This window comes from Peromyscus maniculatus, chromosome 3, assembly GCF_049852395.1.
Source record: "Peromyscus maniculatus bairdii isolate BWxNUB_F1_BW_parent chromosome 3, HU_Pman_BW_mat_3.1, whole genome shotgun sequence".
In the NCBI taxonomy this organism is placed as follows: Eukaryota; Metazoa; Chordata; class Mammalia; order Rodentia; family Cricetidae; genus Peromyscus; species Peromyscus maniculatus.
In genome coordinates this window covers 109,287,095-109,312,350 of record NC_134854.1, presented here as the reverse complement: position 1 = coordinate 109,312,350, position 25,256 = coordinate 109,287,095, and the positions used below count along the sequence as shown (strand labels likewise).

Genomic DNA, 25,256 nt, shown 5'->3' with positions numbered 1-25,256 from the left:
AGAGCTCTCTGTGGGTGGGAAAAGACTTACTGAAAGTTGGATAGCTTGTTAGGACTTGAGGTAAGTCTCCTGACTCCTGGCTGTCGCTTGTTCTTTTTCTCTATGCCTGTGGCTGACTAGACAGTAGAAAAGTAGTACTCGAACTCAGAAGAGTGGCTGCTAGAATGACCTCAGGCCCTTGGCTTTTGGGGTTAAGTGTTCAGAGACTCTTCTTCCCGTGTGTGTGTGTGTGTGTGTGTGTGTGTGTGTGTGTGTGTGTGTGTGTATGTATGTTTGTGTTTTCAAGACAGTGTTTCTCCATGTAGCCCTTGCTGTCCTGGAACTCATTTTACAGACCAGGATGACCTCAACTCACAGAGATCCACCTGCGTCTGCCTCCTGAGTGCTGGGATTAAAGGCGTGCGCCATCATACCTGGCTTTGTATTCCATATTCTTTTTTTTTAATGTGCATTGGTGCTTTGCCATATGTCTTGAGTCCCCTGAAACTGGAGTTACAGAATCCAGTTGTGAGCTGCCATGTGGGTACTGGGAATTGAACCTGGGTCCTCTAGAAGAGCAGTCAGTGCTCTTAACTGCTGAACTATCTTTCTAGCCCCTATTGTTGTTTTGAGGTAAAAGTCCCACTATGTACTCCAGGCTGGCTCAAATTTGTAATTTTCCTACCTTACACTGTTAAGTGCTGGAATCTGACCAAGCTGGCTCCTTATGTATTTCTTAGTTATTTTTGAGACAGGGACAGGGTTCACTATGTATCCCTGGCTGGCCTGGAACTTGCTATGTAGACCAGGCTGGTCTTGAACTCACAGAGATCTACTTACCTCTGCCTCCCAATGCTGGGATTAAAAACTTGTGTCAGTATGTCACACTCACTTTTATCTTTTTAAACATTTATTTGTAGCCAGGCAGTGGTGGCATACCCCTTTAATCCTAGCACTCAAGAGGCAGAGGCAGGTGGATCTCCGAGTTTGAGGACAGTCTGGTCTACAGAGTGAGTTCTAGGACAGCTAAGGCTACAGAAGGAAACCTTTTCTTAAAACCACCCCAAACCCCGCCCAAAATTTTTTTACGTGTGTGTGTGTGTGTGTGTGTGTGTGTGTGTGTGTGTGTGTGTATGCTCATATTTGTGCCAGTGCCTGTAGAGACCAAAATGGTGTCAGATTTTCTGGAGCTAGAGTTACAGGCTTTTATGAGCCTTTCAGAGTGGGTGTCGGGCTCTAAACTCTGGTCCTCTGATAGAGCAAAAGTGTTTTTAACCATCAAGCCATTTCTCTGTCCCCTATTTCATTTTTATTTAAAATAACTTTCATGTATACATACCTGCCCACACCTAGTTAAAATATAATTACTCTAAAAAAACCTTTATTTTGATTATGTGTATCTGTGTGGGTTTGTATACATCAGTGCAGTGCCCACAGAGGCCAGAATAAGTTATTTGGTCCCCAGAAGCTAAAGTTACAGGCAGTTATACACTAACTGATATGGGTGCTGAGGTTGAACTCAGGTACTCTGGAAGAATAATATACACTATTATACTGAGCCATCTCTGTATTCCTTAAAAAACTTTATTTTTGTGTGTATATGAATGCCTACTTGTCTGTATGCACACCGCACATGTACAGTGCCTGCAGAAGCCAGAAGGTGTTGGGTTTCCTGGAACTGGAGTTACAAGAGGCTGTGAACTTCCCATTGTGGATGCTGGGAATTGAACTCGTGTCCTCTGTAAAAGCAGAAAGTGCTCTTAACCCCTGAGCCATTTCTCTAGCTTCCATTTTATATTTTTTTCAGACAGGGTCTCACTATGTAGACTAGGCTGTCCTTGAACTCAGAGGTCTGCCTACCTTTGCCACTGGAGTGCTGGAATTAAAGATGTGTGCTACCACATCTGGCCAAAAACTAAAATAAAAAAAAAGGTCTGGAGAGATGGCTTAGCAGTTGAGTGTGCCTACTCACTGCCCTGTCACCACGGGCATCTTACAGCTGTCTTTAATTCACCTCTAGGGGATCTGACACCCATTTCTGGCCTCCTCAGGCAACTGTGGGCACCCATACACATGTGGTATTTGCACATACACATGAATAAAATAATTATAGTAAGGCTGGGGCATGTAGCTCAGTGGTGGAGTCCTTGCCTGGTGTGCCATGGCCCTGGCTTTGATCCTTTCAACTTCCCACCCAACCCCCAAATAAAGAAAATGTAAACTGAGAAAGTACAGCTTAGAAACATTTTCTGCCTACTTTGCAGATTGTAATAGTTTATTCTGGTGACCCTCTTTTCTGTTAGGATGTCATTTCTTGGTTCCCTGATAGACACAAGAACTATGTTAATGTGTTGCTGGTTATTTTTGCTCTTTTGGAGGGCCTGCTACCCAGCTCCCAAATAAATCACACAGGAAGGCTTATTCTTCATTATAAATGCCTGGCCTTAGCTTGGCTTGTTTCTAGCCAGCTTTTCTGAAATTATCCCATCAGTCTTTGCCCTTAGGGTTTTATCTTTCTCTATTCCTGTATACTTTTTCTTTCCCTCTTACTCTGTGTCTGTCTGTGTAGCTGGGTGGCTGGTCCCTGAAGTCCTCTCCTTCTTTCGTTCCTTGATCTTTCTTTTCCTCCTCCCAGGTTTCTCCTTCTATTTATTCTCTCTGCCTGTCAGAACTTATCCTTTTTCCTGCCTCACTATTGGTCATTCAGCTCTTCATTAGACCATCAGGTGTTTCAGACAGGCTAAGTAACACAGCTTTACAGAGTTAAACAAATGCAACATAAAAGAATTGTGGTATTGTGTTCCCTGAAATATTGTGCATGCTAATAAATTTCTCTGGGGTCAGAGACAGAACAGCCACAATATTAAACATAAAGGATAGGCAGTGGTAGCACACGCCTTTAATCCTAGCATTCCAGAGGCAGAAATTCATGTGTTCAAGGATACAGCCAAGCATGGTGACGCACGCCTTTAATTCCAGAAAGCGAGCCTTTAATCCCAGGGAGTGGTGGTAGAAAGCAGAAAGGTATATAAGGTGTGAGCACCAGAAACTAGAAGCATTTGGCTGGTTAAGCTTTTAGCTGGTTAAATTTCAGGCTTTCAAGCAGCAGTTCAGCTGAGAGCCATTGGGATAAGGACACAGAAGCTTCCAGTCTGAGGAAACAAGACCAGCTGAGAAGTTGGCCAGGTGAGGTTAGCTGTGGCTTGTTCTGTTTCTCTGACCTTCCAGCATTCATTCCAATAACTGGCCATAGGTTTGATTTTATTAATAAGAACTTTTTAAGATTCATGCTACAAAGAATGCAACACTTTTGAACTCACAGAAATCCACCGGGCTCTCTTTAAGCCCTGAGTGCTGGGCTTAAGGCGTGCGCCACCACCGCCCAGCTCCAAGTTCATTCTTTTACCAGCATTAGAGCCTACTTCCTTAGAATTGTGGTGTATACTAAAGACCATCTGAGATATACAGCCTCATGAACTGAACAACTACTGAATTCTTCAAATTTCCACTGGTAGCAGCCATTGATGGACTACCTGAACCACAGTTGTGAGACATTCTAATAAATCTATTTTGTTCATGCATAGAGAGATTCATTCCTCCAGTCCTTTTCAGGTAGAGAACCTTGAATAATGCAGTTGTTTTTTCCTTCACCTGCCCACTGAGGAAGATGCTGGCTAACAATAGTGCTCATAAACACATTCTTTATAGCTCAGTTATTCTCTAAATATTAAACTATCCATGACGACTACTCTATTATTATTCATTTGCCAACAGTTTGTTCTGAATTTCTAGAATAAAACTCCTAAAGCAATGGAAAAAAAAAAAAGAATGCAACACATCTTTGCATCATTAAAGAAATGTTCCACAGCATAAACAAATGTAACATCTTTTTTTTTTTTTTGGTTTTTCAAGACAGGGTTTCTCTGTGTAGCTTTGCACCTTTCCTGGAACTCACTTGGTAGCCCAGGCTGGCCTCGAACTCACAGAGATCCGCCTGCCTCTGCCTCCCAAGTGCTGGGATTAAAGGCATGCGCCACCACTGCCCGGCTAAATGTAACATCTTAAAATAATACTCTGTGGGTTGGGGGTTTAGTTCAGTGGTAGAGCGCTTGCCTAGCAAGTCCAAGGCCCTGTGTTCTGTCCTCAGCTTCGGAAAAAAAAAATACAAAATAATATTCTACAACATTAGTGTCATGCCGAGGTTAGCAGGGAATATAGTAACATTCTTGGCCCAAGTTCTCTGTTGGATAAAATGATGCTCGCAGATACCCAAACAGTAAGGCGTGTGGATGGGTGTGTGGAGGGGACTTAAAGGGAAAGATGGGGACACAGTACAGATGCAAAAGGTAGGAAATAAGGAATGGAGGGAAGGAAAATGCTAAACGAATAAGACAGAGAGAAGAAGTATATGATTCTCCATATATTTTCTAAACATACTGTATTTTACACACACACACACACACACACACACACACACACACACACACACACTATTAACCACTGAGCCATCTCTGTAGTCCCTAAAAATCTTTACAAAGTTATTTTTTTTGTGTGTGTGTATGTGTATGCCTGCTTGTCTGTATACACACCACATGTGTACAGTGCTTACAGTATCAGAAGAAGGTGTTGGATCTCCTGTTATAATGTATGTTAATATATGGGAGTCCATCAGTCCTCTAGTCTATGAGCATGGGCACCATACACAGGAGCTGGCCTGAGAATTTCTGGGTTGATTTTGGATTTTTGTTTGTTTGTTTGTTTGTTTAGGGTTGGCTGTGAGGCTGTGTGGCGCACACCTTTAATCCCAGCACACTCAGGAATCGGAGGCAGGCAGAGCTCTGAGTTCAAATTTAACCTTGTCTGTGGAATTAGTTCCAGGACAGCCAGGGCCACAAAGAGAAACCCTGTCTCAAAAGATGAAAAAACAAAAAAGCAAAAATAAAAATAAACTTTTTTTTAATATACATTTGGACGTTTTGCCTGCACTTATGTCTACGTACTACATATATGTCTCGCGCCCATGGATGCCGGAAGAGGGCACCAGTCACCTAGAATTGCAGTTACAGATGGTTATGAGCTGCCATAAGGATGCTGGGAACCTGGGTCCTCTGGAAGAGCCACCAGTGCTCCTAACCACTGAGCCACTTCTCCATCCCCCAATTCTCTATTCCCTTTAACAAGTGGGGATTTTTTTTTTTTTTTTTTTTTTTTTGGTATCAGCTGGAGATAGGTTTCCATGCCAATAATTTTAATACTAACCTAAATTCAGTTGGTTTATCAGGGAAATATATATTACAAAAGTCACAGAATGGAGCTGGGAATTGGGGTGCATACCTGTATTCCCAGTGGTTGGGAGACTGAGGCAGAGGATGAGTTTGAGGCTAGTGTAGGGTATAGTGTGAAATCCTGTCTCAGAAAAACAAGGAAAAAATATCACAGAAGATACTTTAGCATAAAAGTCATTATATCCAGTCAGTAAATAATCACTAATTGGTGATATATCCTACAAGCTGGGATCTGAGAAGGGCTGAAGCCAGGTGGTGGTGGTGCACCCCTATATTTCAATGGGAAGCTGAGGTGTGGATTGCAACTAGTTGCTGTAAGACGACTTCTCAAACCAACCCCTCTCTACCCTCCCTCTGTCGCTCTCTCCCGCCCCAGTGAGATTTTTGTCTCTGCGTTCCACATTATTCACGGTCCAGGAAAGAAGGGAGACAAGCAGTTCAGGACAGCGCGTTAAGTCTTAGGACATAAAACCGCAGAGTGTGCAGTGGGGACGCTGAGAAGGGCCTTTGGCTTTGGAACGAATCTGAGGGCTGGGATGACATTCGGAGTCCCACAGGTAAAGTGGGTAGTAGGGAAGGAGGTTCTGGTTAGAGAGAGCCCGGAGGCAGGGAACACAGCCCTTCTAAAGTCAGCCATTTCAGGAGGAACGGAGGGGACTGGTGTTACCTTTTTTATATACAGGGTTTCTCTGTCTAATGACTACGGCTGTCTTCTAACTCACTCTCTAGACCAGTAGACCACCTGTTTCTGCCTCCCTAGTGCTGGGATTAAAGGTATGTGCCACCACCACCTGGCTGTCTTACCTAGTTTTTTTCTTTAAGATTTATTTATTCCATCCATCCATTCATTTCTTTATTATGTATATAGTGTTCTGGCTGTTGGTTTGTGTTTTTGTTTGTTGTTTTTTAAGTAAATAAGTTGTTGCCTGCATGTAAGTATGTGTACCACCTGTGTGGTGCCAAAAGAGGTCAGCAGAGGGATTTTCTTCTAGAACTGGAATTACAGATGGTTGTGAACTACCATATGGGTTTGAACCAGAGTCCTTTGCAAGAGCAAAGTGCTGTTACCCACTGAGTTGTCTGTCAGGCTTTGTTTTTAAGGAAGAATGTATGTGTAAACTTAGAACTTTGTAGTTGCTGAGGATATTTGAGTTAGAAAGGAGGGAAAGAATTCACGAGAAATTGCTGCTTTATTCAGAACAACAGAACTAGGTTTCCCTAGGTCATTTCTCTGATCCCACCTACTGAGCACACAAGTGAGATGCTGTCAGAGATTTTTTGTTTTCAGAGACAGTTACTTCAACCAGACAAAGCATTTGTTCAGCATTATTGATTGTTAAAAAGCTGTTATCTCCAGGGCTAGAGAGATGGCTCACCAGTTAAGGGCACAGTTTACCCAGAGGGCCTGGGTTCCAAGAGCTCTGAAGCCCTCTTTTGGCTTCCACTGGCATTGCACAAGAAGGGTGTATAGACATACATGCAGGCAAACGCTCAGCTACATCACAAGGGAGAATAAATGTAAGCATGTCATAGACCGTATCAGCAGTAGAAGGGCGTCTCCTATAGGCAGTAAGGACACAAGGAGGCTGGTGAGAAATGGCAGGTTGAGTTCCCAGCATGGTGTGGAGCAGAGGTGCATATACACAGTAAGCTCTACGGAGTGGAGCCCCGGTCTGCATGTGAGGTTTGTGTTTGTTATATCTGTACATGAAGCTTCGAAGGACATTTTTCACAGTGTCTGGTGTACTTGCTTTGGACTGTCCAACCACATGAAATCAGATGGGAACTTCCCACTTGTGCCATCCTGTCAACTTTTATTATTGTTTGAGATACTTTCACATAGCACAGGCTGATTTTGTAGTGCTCACTGTGCTCACTATGTTCTTCCTGTCCCGATTCCTTTATTATTCCTTGAATATATATGAATAAATAATGAATTATATATTCATTCTTTCTTTTCATTCATTCATTTACTTATTCTGAGACAGGGTCTCACTGTAAATGTACACCAGGCTGGCCTTAAACTGGATCTTCTTGCTTCTGTTTTCCTAGTACTGGGATTATTAACTTCCTAGTAGAAGTTAGGACTTTTAGAAAATGTTTTTCTGTTGCCCAACCCCGTTCTGTACCTTATCCCAGGACTCCCTAAGTAGTCCTTGTCTCCTTTCATGTCACTTACATTCCGTTATCCTCTCTTGTTCCCCATTATGACCTTTTTACGAGTTTCTTTAAACCCAGTTATTAGGCCAGCCAGTGGTGGCTCATGCCTTTAATCTCAGCACTTGGGAGGCAGAGGCAGGTGGATTTCTGTGAGTTCAAGGCCAGCCTGGTCTACAGAGTGAGTTCCAGGACAGCCAGGGCTATACAGAGAAACCCTGTCTTTTCTTTTTTCTTTTCTTTTCTTTTTTTTTTTTTAAGATTTATTTATTTATTATGTATACAGCATGTATGACTGCAGGCCAGAAGAGGGCACCAGATCTCATTACAGATGGTTGTGAGACACCATGTGGTTGCTGGGAACTGAACTGAGGACCACTGGAAGAGCAATCTGTGCTCTTAACCTCTGAGCCATCTCTCCAGCCCGAAACCCTGTCTTAAAAAAACCAAAACCAAAGGGGAAAAAAATCTTATCACTAGGGCTGAGGAGACAGTCAGTGAACAGAGGCCTGGGATTTGGAGCCCTAGAATCCCATAACCTCCAGAGGAAGTGGTTATGGTGACCTTTCTGTACCAAGGGCAAGGGAGGTAGAGATGGGATCCCTGGGGCAAGCTGGCTGGATAGACTAACTAAATCCATGACAGCAAGAAACCCTGCTCAGGAAATAAGGAGTGAGGAAGAATTTTTTTTTTGAGACAAGATCTTACTATGTAGCCTGGCTAGCTTGAAACTTGATATTGTAGACCAGGCTGGTCTCAAACTCAAAGATTTGTGTACCTCTGTCTCTTGAGCTCTGGGATTAAAGGTGTGTATCACTATACCTGTTGAAGGAGATTTTTTTTTTCCTTCGGGGGGGGGGGGTCTTCAAGACAGGGTTTCTCTGTGTAGCTTTGGAGGCTGTCCTGGAACTCACTCTGTAGCCCAGGCTGGCCTCGAACTCACAGAGATCTGCCTGCCTCTGTCTCCCAAGTGCTGGGATTAAAGGCGTGTGCACTGCCACCACCGCCACCGCCACCCAGTGAAGGAGGTGCTTTGATGTCACCCTCTGGCTTCCACATTTAAGAGCACTCATTTAATACACACTGCTGTTATTAGGTGTCAGGTCCCTGGACTCTGTCTCCAGTATGGAAAAAAACCCATTTTTAGTGTGCCTGCTGTTGGTCTCCCCTCCCCTCCCCTCCCCTCTTCTTCCCTCCCTTCCTCCTTCCCTCCTCTTCCCTCCCTTCCCCTCCCCTTCCATCCCCTCCCTTTCCCATTCCCTCCCCTCCCCTCCCTTCCTTTTTTTTCCTTTCTTTTCTTTTCGACAATGTCTCTCTACATAGGCCTGGCTGTGGTGGTCCTCACTCTGTAGACTAGGCTGGCCTTGAACTCAGAGAGATCCACCTGTCCCTGCCTCTCAAGTGTTGAGATTAAAGGCATGTAGCACCACCACCACCCTCTTGGACACCCTTATTCTTTTGGATTAAAGGTCTTACTGTATTGTCCAGGTGGGTTTCAAACTGGTGAGTATAAAGTGATCTTCCTATCTCAGCCTTGAATGTAGCTAGAGAACACTTGTGTACCAACATGCCTAGCTCTACTTGGGCACCTTCTGACACTGCCATCTCCTTCCATCTTGGCCTCTCCTCAGCTCTAGACATTTTTGTCTAGTAGTCCTGAGTTCAATCCCAGTAGCAACTACATGGTGGCTCACAGCCATCTGTAATGAGATCTGTCGCCCTCTTCTGGCCTGCAGGGATACATGCAGACAGAACACTGTATACATAATAAAGTCTTTAAAAAAAAGAACTAAACTTGTATCCTGTAACTCATCTTCATAGTAATCTTATGCGAGTAATGACTGCTAAGCAAACTTTGCTGAGGTAACAAAGCTGAGGAGAACAGTTCAGTGGTGAGTTCACATTGTTGAGATGAGATGGCAGTGTCAGGTCTGGGCCGCCAGCCGCTGGGCTATAGTGCTTGGGGTCTGGAAAACACGCAGGAGGGAGTCTTCAGTGTTGTCGGTGACTTTAGCTCAGGATGATGATCGTTCAGAGCCGAAGAACCTTTGAAGTGTTTAACATAGTCTCCTGGTCTGCTGTCTCCTACAGGCATGCTTTCTACTCTCCCCTGACAGACGTCCACCCCGTTCTGTTCCAGTGCCTCCACTGACTCCACTGACGGGGAAGGGCATCACTTTACTACTTCCCCTATTTTTTTTTTTTTGAGACAGTTTTGCTCTGTGGCTCAGGCTGGCCTGAAATTCTTAATCTTCCTGCCTCAGCCTCCCTAGGAATATAGTCATGTATCACCATGTATCCATGTCTGACTTACTTCCCCATAATATTGTTGCATAGTTGTCATTAACAAAAGATTATTTCTCTTTTTTTTTTTTTTTGAGACATGGTTGATCCTGCTGTCTAGCCTTTACAGTCTTGCCATAGCCTCCAGAGTACATGGGTTTGCAGAGATGCCAGGCTTTATTTTTTGTTTTGAGTTGAAATTTAATTTCGATGTCTCATTAAATTTAGGCTCACCTGGAGCCCCAAAGAATTAGTCCATCTCCCACAGAGAGCCTTAGCTTGTGTCCAGGCACACTTGTAGTCTCCCTATAGCCTTTTTTTTTTTTTTCTTTCACTTGGGTCACCCTGCACAGAAGCCCTCTTACCTCTAAGTACTTGGCAGGTGCAGTCCGGCAGATGTGTATCACTTCTTGTCATTATTTACTCCAAGGTTTAAAGCCTTTTTCACCGTGGAGAAGAAATCAGGGATGTGTGCAGTCTTTCCTAGCTTGGAGAATGGTTGGAGGGGGAAGTCTTCAGTTTCACAGAAGCTGGGGAATTTTATCAAGGGCTCTCCTGGGCATCTTGAGAAAAATCACAAAATGGCTGGAAGTTATTTGAGCTCTTGGCAAGCTGCATTTACTTCACTAGGCCACTAGGTGTTGAGCGACTCACAGACCTGGGAGCAGGGACTGCTGTGTCAGTGGCTGTCTGAAGACACAGCTTACCTCACTGAAAGGTATTTTAGGTGCTGAGAAAAAAAAAAAAACAAAAAAAAAAAAACGTGTTCCTCATATGCTTTGTCTTTCTTGGCTTTGTTCTAGTTTTAAATACTAGTGTGAAAAAGTTCTTGGAGTGTTTTTCTTAGAAGAGGGGAATGAGTATGTGTGACTTAGCAGTTTAAATGGAGGCCAGCACGGTGGCTCAGTGGGACCCTGGGACTCACATGGTGGCAGGACAACCAGCTCCCATAGGCTGTCCTTTGACCTTCATACACATGACATACCACCCCTCCAGTAAACAGTACACTTTAAAATTTAAATTCATTTGTAAACTGAAAAACAGATGTCAAGTATATTTCTTGGAGGGCAGTGTGATGTTTTCACATGTATGTACATTGTGCAGTGTTTCAATTAGGTTAAACTGCAGCACCTATCCCTTAAATATTAATCCTTTTTTTGTGGTAAAAACCAAAAAAAAAAAAAATCAAGCTCCATCTTTTAGCTTCTGGAGTGTATGACACATTATCACTTTTGTAGTCTTCTTCTTTGACCTAGCATGGCCAAACTCTGCATGTTTCTAGTTGTAACCTCTCTGCCCTCATTCCTTCTCTCTCCAGCCTCTGACCGCCATTCCATTCCTGGCTGTCATGAGATCATCGCTCTTATTTCCATGGACGAGGAGAGTGTACAGTGCTTGCTTTTCGTGCCTAGCTTGAGTCCATGTTGTTGCAAATGATAGACTTATAAAGTTACTTTTATTGGCTGAATAGCAGTCTGTAGTCTATAGTGTGATTGTGATTTACATTTTCTTCCCCTTTCCCTCCTTCTCACTGTCCTACTTCCTTTCCCTTTTTTTTTTGTCTTTTAAAAATTTTGTTTCTCTTTGAGCTAAGGATGGGACCCAGGTCCTCGTGATGGTAGGTCAGCATCCAACCAGAGAGCCCCAGCTTGCATTATGTAGTTATTGTCAGCAGTGCTGTAGTGAACACAGGGGTACTAGAGTCTTTTTTTTCCTAAGATTTATTTATTAAGTATACAGTATTCTGTATGCTTATATGCCTGCATGCCAGAAGAGGATACCAGATCTCATCGTACATGATTGTGAGCCACCCTATGGTTGCTGGGGATTGAACTCAGGACCTCTGGAAGAGCAGCCAGGGCTCTTAACCTCTGAGCATCTCTCCAGCCCTTGATGTCTTTTTTTGTGTTGCTCTTTTGTTCTAGACAGGGTCTCACTTACGTAGTCTGGTCTCAGAGCTGACATCTTGTCTTAGCCTGCTGAGTGGTGGGATCATCTGCATGTCTCAGCACACTTGGTCCTGTGTGAATGGTGTCTTCATAGCCTTCAGGATTCTTGACTTCTTGATCACAGTCAGCAACTTTCTGGCATCTTGGGATTCTAGAGATGCAGATGAAGCATCCAGTGCCAGCAGCATGTGCCAGTTGCCTGTGCTGGTCCTTTCTCAGTCCTTTGTAAGCAGTAACTTGTTACCGCTGGAGTTTGCGGATTTTATTTATGCCTTGAATTTTACCATCTAGTGCTGAGGTGTGCCTTTGAAAAGTTACTCTGATTTTAGAACTTAAGCCTTTTCTTGGTGCAGGTGCTTTCCAGTCTCTCTATGTTATGGGCGAAGAGACTGAACCCAGAAAAGTGAAGTGACGTGCTTTGAGTCACAGCTAGCCACCATGAACATCAGGCACATAACTCCTGCTGAGCTGTCGCCAGTGTTCCAGTCACCCCACAGCAAAGGCTCATTAGGAGTAAATTAGAAAGTTTTTCTGAGACAGGAACCTGCCAGCAGTTCCTGAGGAATCAAGAAGAGGTAACAAAACTCTTTACACCCAAAATGTGGCTCATGTAAAAGACTGACGATCCCTGTGCCCTGGTGTTCCATTAATGGATCTACTTCATAATTCTCAAACTCTGTAAGATCAGAAAGTTGCTTCAACTTTGGAGAATAGAGGTTTTGAGGAGCCTGGAGCTTGATAAGTGTGATCATGCCCTGTTGTAAATACTGGACAACCTAATCAGCTGCCAAAGCTTGGAGACAGACGCCATAAACTGTCTTATCAGGGGTCTGGTTTCTGTTTGAGTTCCAGCCTGGGACTCTTCTGATGGGAACCACCTGTTCCTGGTCTGTTGAGCTTTGGATTTCCCCAGTCCCTCGGTCCTTTCAGTTTTGAAATGAAACCTGCTCTACAGGGTGAGGTCAGGTCCAAGAGGACTTTGACAGCTCACAGCAGCTTATTTTTTTCTAGAGCCAACTGGTATGTAGCTTGTGATGAGAGAGGTGATGAATCAGCTGTTGGGTAAGATCTGGGCAGTGTCATTTCTTTGGGTAACCGGGAAAACAACCAAATACATATGTTTACTGCTCAGGAAGCTGAAAGTTAAGAGTGCAGTCACCAGAGGGCTGCACAACCTCAGCCTTGCTCTCCTGAAGAGAACTCGCCCACCCAGATTTCTCTGTGTAGCTGGCCGAGACTAGCTTTGAGCTCCTAATTCTCCTGTCTCAACCTTTAGTGTTAGGATTACAGCTGTACACCACTCTGCCTTGCTCCAGAAGGTTTTATCTCAACTTCTTGTCTCATCCGTAGGACCTCCTACCTTCTTCCTATCCAAGTCTCTGTCCTCTCTCCCTGCTATTCTCCTGTCCTTGCCCTTCACCATAAACCTCCTCCCAGAGCATAGCACTTCACGTAACTCTTTCTAGTAAGACTGGGTCACCACATGACCTCACTGGGTCGCCCCTGCATCATTTCGTAGCACTCCAGAACTGCCTTTAGTCCATAGAACATCTCTTTCTTTTGGGATTTCTGCTGGATCAGTGCCAACTGCATGTCTTCCCTTGTCTTCCACATTCAGTGGTCCCAGTGGATTATTGGTAGCCAAGACTAGCCTGGCCCAGAGGTTCAGGAGAAAACATGGCATCGAGAGGCTATGTTAGTAAGTTAAGATGTGGGCAAGTGTGAAGCCCTGCGACCATGAAGGCTGTGTTGGGTAGGAGGGACAGGAAATGCAGTACTTGAAGCAGGTGTCCTTTGTAGCCTTCCTCTCCTGCTCATTCTGTTTGGGGATGGAATGCAGCTTAGTGGTAGAGTACTTTATTCCCAGCACCACAAATATCAACATGCTTAGAATTTCATAATTTACGTGGAATATAGCAATCTTTGATTCTTTCTCCCATTTCTGTTCCCTAGAGAGAATGTATCTTTGGAATGTGTGAACTAAAGAAAAAAAATAGATCTTTTAAGTTTTATCTCCACAAATAATATAGATGCTATGTATCATTCTGATATTTCCTTCTTTGTCTAAGAATGGGCCTTCAGCCACTGTGATGGAGCACATCTTTAATCCAAGCACTCAGGGAGGTAGAGGCAGCTGGATCTGGATGAGTTCAAGACCAGTCTGATCTACATAACAAGCTCCAGGTCAGGGCAAGGCTACATAATAAGACTCTTTCTCAAAAACAAAAAACAACAAAGAATGGGCCTTGGCAGTATCCCATGTTAGTAAGTAGTCATATCATTCTTTTTGGCTGCTGTATAGTATTTCATAAAATGGATAATGCTTTGTTTTATTTAGCCACTTTCCTGTTGAGTGACATGAAAGTATTTCTCTGTTCTAGATGATGCTTACTGTGGCTTAAGAGTTGGTGTTCTGTTCCTAGGCATTGATCTCAGCCTTCTTCAGTTCACAGGGAGAACTTAATGGTGTGTGTGTGTGTGTGTGTGTGTGTGTGTGTGTGTGTGTGTGTTTCTGTTTCTTCAGTGCTGGCTGGGGATCGAACCGAGGGCCTCATATATGCTAGGCAAATGGGCTGAGTCACCAGCCCCGATGTCTTGCATTCATGATGAGCATGCTGTGCTCCTTCTCTGGTGCCCCATCCACTTATAACCAAGCCCTGCATCGACTAGACATCCCTCCTTCCCATTCCTGGTCTGATCACTATCAAGCACCAGAATGGGCCCTTGGGATTCTTAGAACTAGACTTTGCCTTCTTTGTTGCCACTGCCTTATGCTGTGGTTTTCTCATTTACCAGGTTAAATGATGTGTAAAGTGCTTACAGTAGTTAGGGGCTACCGAGTGATGCAGTCACCTGATTCCAGGCTTGACTTTCTGTTGTTTTGAGGCTGCCCCTGAGTCCTGGTGAGGTTCGAGGCCCACCTAGCATGGGAACCCGGAGTCTGATAGAACTGGAGGGAAATACCATACCTTGGGTGCAGGCTGATCTTACTTTGTGTCAGGTGCAGGCTAAATTTACTTTGTATATCTTTTTTTTTTTTTTTTTTTTTTTAAAGATTTTATTTATTTATCATGTATACAGTGAGTGTTTGGCCTGCAGGCCAGAAGAGGGCACCAGATCTCATTGTAGATGGTTGTGAGCCACCATGTGGTTGCTGGGAATTGAACTCAAGACCTCTGGAAGAACAGCCAGTGTTCTTAACCTCTGAGCCATCTCTCCAGCCCCATTACTTTGTATATCTTTTATTGTCAAACTTTTTGAACTTATTTTGCATTTGAGTGTCCTTACAAGAATGTTGTGTTTAAAAACAGGGCGGTGGTGGTGCACATCCTTAATCTCAGCACTCAGGAGGCAGAGGCAGGTAGATCTCTGTGACTTTGAGGCCAGCCAACTACAGAGCAAGTTCCAGGTGAGCCAAGGCTACACAGAGAAACCCTGTCTCAGGAAAGAAAAAAATTGTATTTGGAATTGTAACCAAGGAGCTAGAGACATGGCTCAGTTAGTTAAGAGTGCTTGCTGATTGTTCTTGCAGAGGACATGAGTTTGGTTCCTAGCATTTACTCTGGCTGCTTACAACCACTTGTAACTCCAGCCCTAGGCTTCCATGGACTCCCACACTAACTTGTGCATACACAGACACATCCACAGAATTACAAAGAAAATAAACATTTAGAAATTGTAATCCATTCTCCTAGTGAACAGAAAGGGAGGAGGGACTCTCAGAGCTTGGCTGCAGTATAGATGGTTTCATAGTTCCTCAATTGAAGACCATATGTCTCAGACATACAGAGTGGCACATGCAACCGCCACCGTATTAAGTGCTTAAATAAATAGAAAATAGTATGAAAATAAAAGATCACTGGGCGGTGGTGGCACACACCTTTAATCCCAGCAGTCAGGAGGCAGAGTCAGGCAGATCTCTGTGAGTTTGAGGCCAGCCTGGTCTACAGAGTGAGATCCAGGACAGGTACCAAAACTACACAGAGAAACCCTATCTCAAAAAGAAGAAGAAGAAGAGGAGGAGGAGGAGGAGGAGGAGAAAGGAGAAGGAGGAGGAGGAGGAGGAAGAGAAGGAGAAGAAGAAGAAGAAGAAGAAGAAGAAGAAGAAGAAGAAGAAGAAGAAGAAGAAGAAGAAGAAGAAGAAGAAGAAGAAGAGCACTGGCTGCTCTTACACACAGGACCTGGGTTCTGTTCCGACACCTACATGGTAGTTCTAGGGAATCTGATGGATCTGATGCCCTCTTTTTTTTTTTTTTTTTTTTTTGTTTTTGTTTTTTTTTCAAGACAGGGTTTCTCTGTGTAGCTTTGCGCCTTTCCTGGAACTTACTTGGTAGCCCAGGCTGGCCTTGAACTCACAGAGATCTGCCTGCCTCTGCCTCCCAAGTGCTGGGATTAAAGGCGAGCGCCGCCGCCGCCGCCACCACCGCCCGGCTGCTACAGGTGTGGTAGTCTAGCGCTCTGACTTAGAGCCACATACTGAACCTTCTGATGCCCTCTTCTAGCCTCTTTGGCCACTGCATGCACATGGTGCGAGGACATCCTTGTAAACACTCATACACATAAAATAAAAAAATAAGGGCCAGGCAGTGGTGGCACAAACCTTTAATCCCAGCATTCAGGAGGCAGAGGCAGGTGGATCTCTGTTAGTTTGAAGCTGGTCTGGTCTACAAAGAGAGTTCCAGGATGGCCAGGGCTACACAGAGAAACCCTGTCTTGAAAAACCTAAAATAAAGTAAAAGGACATCAGCAGTATTCCATTGGACATTTACAGTGTTTTTTACTCACTTAGAAAACTTTCTCTTCAGTCTGTCTTCTTCCATTAAGAGCACAGCTTTTAAATCATCTCCTTAAAGAGGCCTTCCTGACCAACTGAGGATTCCATGAGCTACCAATGCACTTGCCTGTCCCATTACCTTATTTGTCTTTTTGAAAACTTGATTTAATAAGCTTTTTTTCACATTTATTTATCGTCTCGTGTGTGTGTGTGTGTGTGTGTGTGTGTGTGTGTGTGTGTGTGTGTGTGTGTGTGTGCGCGCGTACGTGTGTACACTCACCACTGTAGCAGTATGAGTGGTGGTCAGAGGACAGCTTTCAGGACTTCTCCTTCCACCACGTGGGACCTGGGCATAGAACTCAGGTCATCTTGCGTGGAGGCAAGTGCCTTTACCAGCTGTGCTATTTTCTTGGTTCCTCCTCTTCTTCTTTTTTAAATTTATTTTTATTTATGTGTATGAGTGTTTTGCTTACATGTATGTAAGAGTGCCATGTGCATGCAGTGTATTCTCTGAGGCAAGAAGAACTGTTCCTCTGGAACTGGAGTTACAGTGAGCTGCCATGTGAGTGCTGGGAACAAAACCTGGGTCCTCACCAAGAAGAGCAGGTGCTTTTAACGGCTGAGTCGTCTCTCTACCCTGTATTACCTAGTCTTTGCATAGCACTTGTCATTATCTAGTATTTTTCAGGCTTACTTTCATATTTGCTTGTAGTCTCTAAGTAGACTTGGCCTTGGCTTATTGTCATTGTTATTTGATCACCTTTGATAATTATACTGGCCAGGATGAGCCACCTAACTTGCTTGTCTGGAGTCACTGAATCATTTTCCTGAAACCAGAGAAGGGTGGCAGGGACTTGACCTTGGGGGGCATGCATGCTGAAGGCAGAGGGTAAAGATGGGATACTGCTTCTGCGGCTGCGGACTGAAGGCTGAGAGAATGGAGCAGTGGGCAAGATAGGAATAGAGGCCTGCAGGAGGACACAAACGGTTGAAACCAAAGATTGAGTCCTGAGGCCTCCTGAGAACAGAACGCAGATGGAGAGTAAGGAGGGCTGGGCAAGCATCTCAGGACAGGTCATCAGTAACCACAGAGATACTGGGACAGTCTCAGCTGCTGCCTCCTGTCCCTCCCCTCCTGTGCTTGTATGGATGTGGAGGTGCACAAGTACCATCGTACATGTGTGGGAGTCCTAGAACAGAGGTTGGGAATTGGTTCTCTCTTTTCACTTGTGAGTTTGCAGGATGAAGCTCAGGTCCATCAGACTTGGATGTAAGCACTTTTACTCACTGAGTTATTTCATTGGCCCTCTCTCATCATTCCTGCTTTTGGGTCTTTCAAGACAGGGTTTCGGGTTGGGGATTTAGCTCAGTAGTAGAGCGCTTGTGCAAGGTCCTGGGTTTGGTCCTCACCTCCAGAAAAAAAAGAAAAAAAGAAAACAAACAAACAAACAGGGTTTCTCTGTGTAGTTTTGGAGCCTGTTCTGGATCTCGCTCTGTAGACCAGGCTGGCCTTGAACTCGCAGAGAGCTGTCTAGCTCTGCCTCCCGAGTGCTGGGATTAAAGGCATTCTTGCCTTTTTAAGGAATAAACTTTTGTCATATAGAAAGAATCTGGTAGTTAACATGCAGGGCTCCAGGGAGGTTGCCTGATGCTGTGTGTATTTGGTGTGCTGCATGCTGCCTTTTCCCTCCTCAGGAGCCTGTTTTTTGTTGTTGTTTAAATTATCATTATTAGGCTATTTTAAAGACAGGGTCTCGTTATGTAACTCTGGCTTTGTCCTGGAACTCATTATATAGATCAGGCTGGCCTCAAACTCAGAGATCTGCCTGTCTCTGTCTCCTGAGTTCTGGGATTAGCAACAAGTAGTTTTAACTGAACCATCTCTATAGTCTCTACAATCTTTTTAATTACATTTTTAATTTTTAAATTTTAGGGGTGTGTGTAACAGCACATATGTGTGGTGGTCAGAGAACAGCTTTGTGGAATCAGTCCTCTCCTACCATGTGGGTCCGGAACTAAACTCAGGGTGTCAGTCTTGGTGGCAAGTGCCTGTACCTGTTGAACCATCTCTCCAGTTCTTCAAAAAATAGTCGATTCAGCTCTTTTATCCTTTAGAAGTTATACCTTTTTATTTATTCATTTTGTGTGCATGGGGTGACATGCAGGTGACACAGTGCACGTGTGGACATCAGAGGACAACTTGCAGGAGTTTGCTCTCTGTCCACCTGTGGATCTTGAGGATCAAATTCAAATAGTCAGGCTTAACAGTGCCTTTACCTCATTGAGCCATGTGTCAGCTAGTTTATCTTTAAACATGCTTCCATGTGGAAGCCTGCAGTAGTCTTGGAGCTCCCTTAAGGTGGTTGGAGGGAGGGGGCATTCCCCTCCTTCTGGGAGGCTTAGGAGCTGGCCTCACAGCTGTAGGACTTTAGGGCTGGGTTGAAGCTGAATCTGGAGCTGCTCTGGATTTTGAGAAGGGACATGAGAGTACTAACTCTAGGGTGGGAATCTACCAGTGAAGCACAGAAAGAAGTAAAAAGAGGCCAGGCCTTGGCAACACGTGCCTGGAGAAGCTGAAGCAGGAGGGTCTGGGCTATATAGCGAGATCCTATCTCAGTAGTGGAAGACTGGCTGGCCATCCTTTGGTGGTGGGTTCCAGGTTTGCAGTAGGCTCCAGACCATTGCCTGGAATGGTCTTTGAGTTTATAGCGAGAACAGGGACTTGGATGTGCCAACGAGACATGAGAGAGGCTGTCACTAACCCTCTTGGAGATGTGCTGTGTGCTTTTCTGCGTAGCTTGGACTTTACGTAAGCCGAGAGGAATCAGTAAAAACAGTACTTGCCGGGACAGAGTGCTCTCTGGAAGGCTGGAGAGGGTGACACAGATGGGATAGTCTGGGCAGGTCATCTGTCCCGTGTGAGGCACATCTGCTCTCCAAGTGACTGCTACAGTTTCCAAGGATGCCCTGTCATTGCGTGCTCTTCTGCACTCTAAGCTTGTGCCTTCATGTCCCCACTTCTCTTTTCTTTTTTCCTTTTCTTTTTCTTTTTTTTTTAAAGATTTATTTATTTATTACATATACAGTGTTCTGCCTACATGCATGCTTGCAGGCCAGAAGAGGGCACCAGATCTCATTACAGATGGTTGTGAGCCACCATGTGGATGCTGGGAATTGAACTCAGGACCTCTGGAAGAACAGCCAGTGCTCTTAACCGCTGAGCCATCTCTCCAGCCCACCCCCGCTTTTCTGATCAGATTCCATAGTCCACTCAGACCTGTATTCTAGATAACCAGCTGCATGCCCGGCTTGACTCTTTGTGCACAATTTACTAACACTAAGGTTGCCAGCCAGCTTGCTCTGTTAGCCATCTGGTTAATGATTTTGAAATTTTAGGGAATAAAATTGAACTTTTTCTGGGCATGGTGGCACATGGCTTTAGTTCCAGCACTTGGGAGGCAGAGGCAGGTGGATCTACATGAGTCCGAGGCCAGCCTGGTCTACAGAGTGAGTTCTAGGATAGCCATGGCTACACAGAGAAACCCTGTCTGAAACAAAACAAACAAACGAAACATTCACAGACCAGATATCATAGGAAGGGGCAGAACCCAAATGCTTACATGGAGGGCCTTAATGTCATCTGCCATTGCAAACCAGTGCTTCTGGTTTGCTTCTGGAGATTTTGGCATTGGGAAGCAGGTTTAAATGCAGGCCCTGGTGGCCGCCCAGCATACTTGAGGCTTGCCTGTAGGGTTTGTGTGTGTTTCCTCTGCTCTAGTGAAAGCCTTCTTCCTCTACTATGGCTGCCCTCTCTTCCCAGAGCTCTCTTTCATATCGCTCAGTTCTTCCTATGAGCAACTGGATGTCATTTTCCTCCTTTAAGAGCCCAGTTCAGGGCCTCAGTTTAGAATCAGCAGTCTTCCACAGTTCCACCTGAATTATGGCCTATAAGGCTTTCAATATCTGCTCGAGCAGCACAGTGCTTTGCTCCTTTTCCTTTTTTATTGTGTAACCCAGGCTGGTCTCTCATGATCCTTCTGCCTCAGCCATCCTCATGCTGAGACTCCAGGCCCATGTCGCAATACGCAGCTTAGCTCCTCTTACAGAGGCCTTTCACCTGTGTTGTGATTTCACCTAGGAAAGAGATGGGTTGCACTGTCCGTTTTACAGACAGCAAGCCAAGAGCTAGATGGGAGGGAGAGTGCACACCTCTGGTCCCAGTATTTCAGCGCTGGGCTGGGAGATGGCTTGGCAGTTAAGAGTACTGACTGCTCTTCCAGAGGACCTAGATTCGTTTTCCAGTACCTACATAGTGGCTTGCAACTGCCTGTAACTCCAGTTCCAGGGATCCAGTGCCCTTTTTTGCCTCTTCAGGCACTGCATACACATGATATACAGACAGCAAGCAAAACATCTGTATACATAAAAGAAAAAGAAAAAAACAAAATCAGACAGCATGTTCCAACTCACTCAGGGACCATCACATAAGAGGAGGGTGGAAAGATTGTAAGAGCCAGAGGTTGGGATGGATCAGAGCAAAAAGTGACTTTTTGTTGTTTTTTTGTTTTTTGTTTTGTTTTGTTTTGTTTTGTTTGTTTGTTTTTGAGACACAGTCTTTCTGAATAGCCCTGGCTGTACTGGGACTCTCTGTGTAGACCAGGCTGGCCTCAAACTCCCACAGAGATCCGTCTGCCTCTGCCTCAGGAGTGCTGGGATTGAGAGCATGGACCACTATACCTGGCATTAGTGGAAAGAATTCTTGAGGGAAGGAAGCGTCTCATGATTTTATCCCATAGTAATGAGTATGATATCTGCTAGTGTGTGTGTCCATGTTCAACAGAGACAGCAGAGGGGAGAGAAACAGTCTGCCCGGGAAGTGAGTTGTGCCTGGGTTTCTCTGACTTACCTGCTGACTCATGTTCCATCTCAGTAGATGCTTTCTCCCAACTGAGCGTGTTGGAGGCCTGGTGCATGCATTGTTGTTGTTGTCTGTCCTACTGAGAGCTCACAGAAGGGAGCAGAAGTCAGACAGGGCCCGAGGCCCAGGTCTAGACCTTCGCAGAGACTTCTGTGTCACAGCCTAGGAGAATCTGGTTTCTCTTCCCAAATCAAGCCTGTGTAAAGAATGGTCAGTAGAGCAGCTGGACCCTGACGATACTTGGGCTCCTAAATTCAGAAGGTAGCCTAAAATAGAATATGATAAAAGTGACTTTTGTTATTTTCCTTTTTTTTAAAATTTTTTTCCTTTTTTCTCTGTTTCTCTCTTCCTTCCTTCCTTCTTTCTCTCTCTCTCTCTCTCTCTCTCTCTCTCTCTCTCTCTCTTTCTTTCTTTCTTTCTTTCTTTCTTTCTTTCTTTCTTTTTTTCCTGGTAGAGCCTCAGATAGCTCAGACTGGCCTTGAAATCTTTATGTAACTGAGGATGACTCTGAACTTCTGATCTTGTCTCCATTTTTCAACTGCTGGAATTAACAAGTGGCTACTACCATGCCCACTTTTAAGTGGTACTGGGGATTGAATTCAAGGTTTCATGTATGCTAGGCAAGTACTCTACCAACTGAGCTATACCCTTAATCTCATTCTTTATTAAAAAATTATTACTATTATTATTGATTATTATTACTATTGTTATTGTGTGTGTGTATACACACATGTGTGTGTACTACAGTTTGTATGTGGAGGTCAGAGGGCAACTTGTTTATGCAGGTTCTCTCTTTTCATCATGTGAGTTCCAGTGACTAAAATTCTGAAATTGAACTCAGGTCGGCAGACTTGATGATGTCTTACTGACCCCCATTAAATTTTTTTTTTCTTTTTTTCTTTTTTTACAACGGTGTCTCTCTCTGTAGCTTGGATTGCCCTGGAGCTCACCTAAGCTAGCCTCAAATTTATGTTAATCCTCTTGCCTCAGCCTCTCAAGTGCTACTGGTGTAAGTCACCACACTTGGCTCCAAGCTGCTTCCTGGACGGCCCTGGTGAGGAAGCCCTGCATGTCTGGGGCAGCTGTGGTAAGGCAGTAGGTATAGGGCCGATCAGGAGTTAACTTGACCAGAGTAGCTCCTGGCTCGTGTGGAGGAGAGGAGATAGGAGCAGTTCTGCTAGGTCTCACGCTTGTACTCACCTCCACAGGATTGGACACCGTGTGCTGGGGAGAAGCTCGGGTCCCCCGTGGCCTCTTCCGTGTGACGTGCCAGTCCTTGCTTCCTGCAAGCATGGAGCTCAAGAGGAAGAATAAGGAGCTAAATGGCCTGGCTTCATACCCTTGGGATCTTCCTGGGACCTGTCTTCCTCATCCTGTCCAGATTGCTTGACGGTGGCCTTCACCTTCCTCGGACTCCATTTCACCCTTCAGCAGCCTGGTTTCTGGGAAGAGGAGGAGCATGGGGACTGTGAAATGACTTGAAGGGTTTGCCTTCACTGTCCGTAAGTCCCCTCTGGAACACAGAAGAGGTGGAGGGAGTGGGTGGGAGGGCCACTGGCTTGGCATTCTGCCTAGACCTCTGTTAATATTTCTGCTTTTCTATGGGTTGTTTCTCTCTCCCAGCTATTAGTAGATTATGAGCATGGACCTTTCTGTGATTTTGCTTATCTTGAGACCAGGTCTTGCTGTGTAGCCCAGGCTGGCCTCAAACTTGAGATATTCTTGCCTGGGCCACATGATGGCTAGGTTCACAGGCAAATATCATCAATCTGGATGACTTTATTTTATTTTATTTATTTTTGTTTTTCAAGACAGGGTTTTGTGGTATTGTATTCCCCCAAATATTATGCATGCTAATAAACTTATCTGGGGTCAGAGACAGAGCAGCCACAATATTAAACATAACGGATAGGCAGTGGTAGCACACGCCTTTAATCCTAGCATTCCAGAGGCAGAAATCCTTGTGTTCAAGGATACAGACAGGCATGGTGACTCATCACGCCTTTAATTCCAGAAAGCAAGCCTTTAATCCCAGGGAGTGGTGGTAGAAAGCAGAAAGGTATATAAGGCGTAAGGACCAGAAACTAGAAGCATTTGGCCTGGTTAAGCATTTGGCTGGTTAAGCTTTCAGGCTTCTAGCAGCACAGTTCAGCTGAGAACCATTGCGATGAGGACACAGAAGCTTCCAGTCTGAGGAGACAAGACCAGCTGAGAAGTTGGCCAGGTGAGGTTAGCTGTGGCTTGTTCTGTTTCTCTGATTTTCCAGCATTTCACCCCAATAACTGGCCCCGGATTTGATTTTATTAATAAGAACTTTTAAGATTCATGCTATAGGGTTTCTCTGTGTAGTCCTGGCTGTCCTGGAATTCCTTCAGTAGACCAGGCTGTCCTAGAACTCACAGAAATCTGCCTGCGTTTGTCCCCTGAGTGGTGGGATTAAAGGTGTGCATCACCATCACCTAGCTATTTTAATTTTTTAATTGAATTTTTTCCCTCAGGCTATGGTGGCTCAGCCTTTAATCCTACCTAGCACTTGGGAGGCAGAGGCAGGGTGGATCTCTGAGTTCGAGGACAGCCAGGGCTACACAGAGAAACCCTGTCTTGAAAAAAAAAATCAAGGCTGGAGAGATGGCTCAGTAGTTAAGAGCACTGGCTGCTCTTCCAGAGGACCTGAGTTCAATTCTCAGCACTCACATGACAGCTTACAACTGTCTGTATAACTCCAGTTCCAAGGGATCCAACATCCTCATACAGAAACACATGCAAGTGAGATACCAGTATACATAAAATCAAAGTAATCTTAAAAAAAATTTCATACAATATATTTTGATCATGATTTCCCCTCCCCCAACTACTCCTAGATCCTCCCCCCATACACATAACAACAACAACATGTGTTTCCATGTGTTCTCCAGCTGATGGATGGGAGACATAGTCTGGTAATGCCATGCTTCAGTCTGTGACTGTGGAGCTAGCCTGCTTGACCTTGGGTAAGTCCTGTGCCCCTCAGTTCTTTGTAAGGGAGGGTAATAATGGCACCTATTTGGAGGTTGGGCCAAGGAAAATGCTTAGACTAGGAACTGAGACAGTCACTTCAGTAGGGCTGGTTTGCTTTTGTAGTGCTGGTACCGACCAGAGCTTCACATGCACCGGGTCAGTGCTTAGAGACAGGGTTTGGTTTTCACTCCTTTGACTATAAAAGGTTGAACTGGGTCTCATGTTGTCTGAGCTTGTTTCAAACTAAAAGCTCTGTAGCTGAGGCTGCCTTGAACTGATCCTTTTGTCTCCATCTCACAAGTGCTAGGATTATAGGCCTGCCCCACCATTTCTGGCTTAAGGTTAATCACCTTGACATATGCATGCTGGGCAAGCATGCTATCCTGAGCCATCTCCAAACCAGCCTTCTGATTGTTTTGCTTATTAACACTCCTGAACTATAAATGACCGCATTTGTCCTTCAGTATTGCTTATGCGGTTATCTTCTGCCTGTAGAGTTTACATTTTTTGGCATTCAGATATTTTCCCTTATAGTCTTTTCTGCTACAAGACCAGTGTTTAGAAAAAAGTATACTTTCCTATCTTGAAATTATAAAAAATGGCTTCTCGTTATTTTGAGTGTACTTAATTTATTAATTTGAATTTTTAAATTTCAACAACTTTTCCATCTAGAATTTATTGTTAGGTAGAGAGTGGTTAAGTCTTGAGTCTTGATCCATTTTTTTTTTAATTTCTTCTTCTTCTTCTTTTTTTTTTTTAAAGGGCTGGAGAAATGTTAAGAGTGTTTGCTGCTCTTCCAGAGAACCAGGATTCAGTTCCCAGCATCCATACCCAGTGGTTCCAAGGAATTCAACTCCTTTTTCTTAGCTTCCTCAATCACCCACACACATGTGACTTACACACACACACACACA

General features: G+C 44.5%; 1 long non-coding RNA gene across 1 annotated transcript; it reads left to right on the top strand.

The window, feature by feature from the left end:
* The first annotated feature begins 1,562 nt into the window (after window positions 1-1,562).
* On the top strand, window positions 1,563-25,256 carry LOC107402165 (uncharacterized). The gene is made up of 3 exons (XR_013049965.1): window positions 1,563-3,165; window positions 24,261-24,335; window positions 25,105-25,256. It is a non-coding gene; the product is annotated as an uncharacterized LOC107402165 (long non-coding RNA).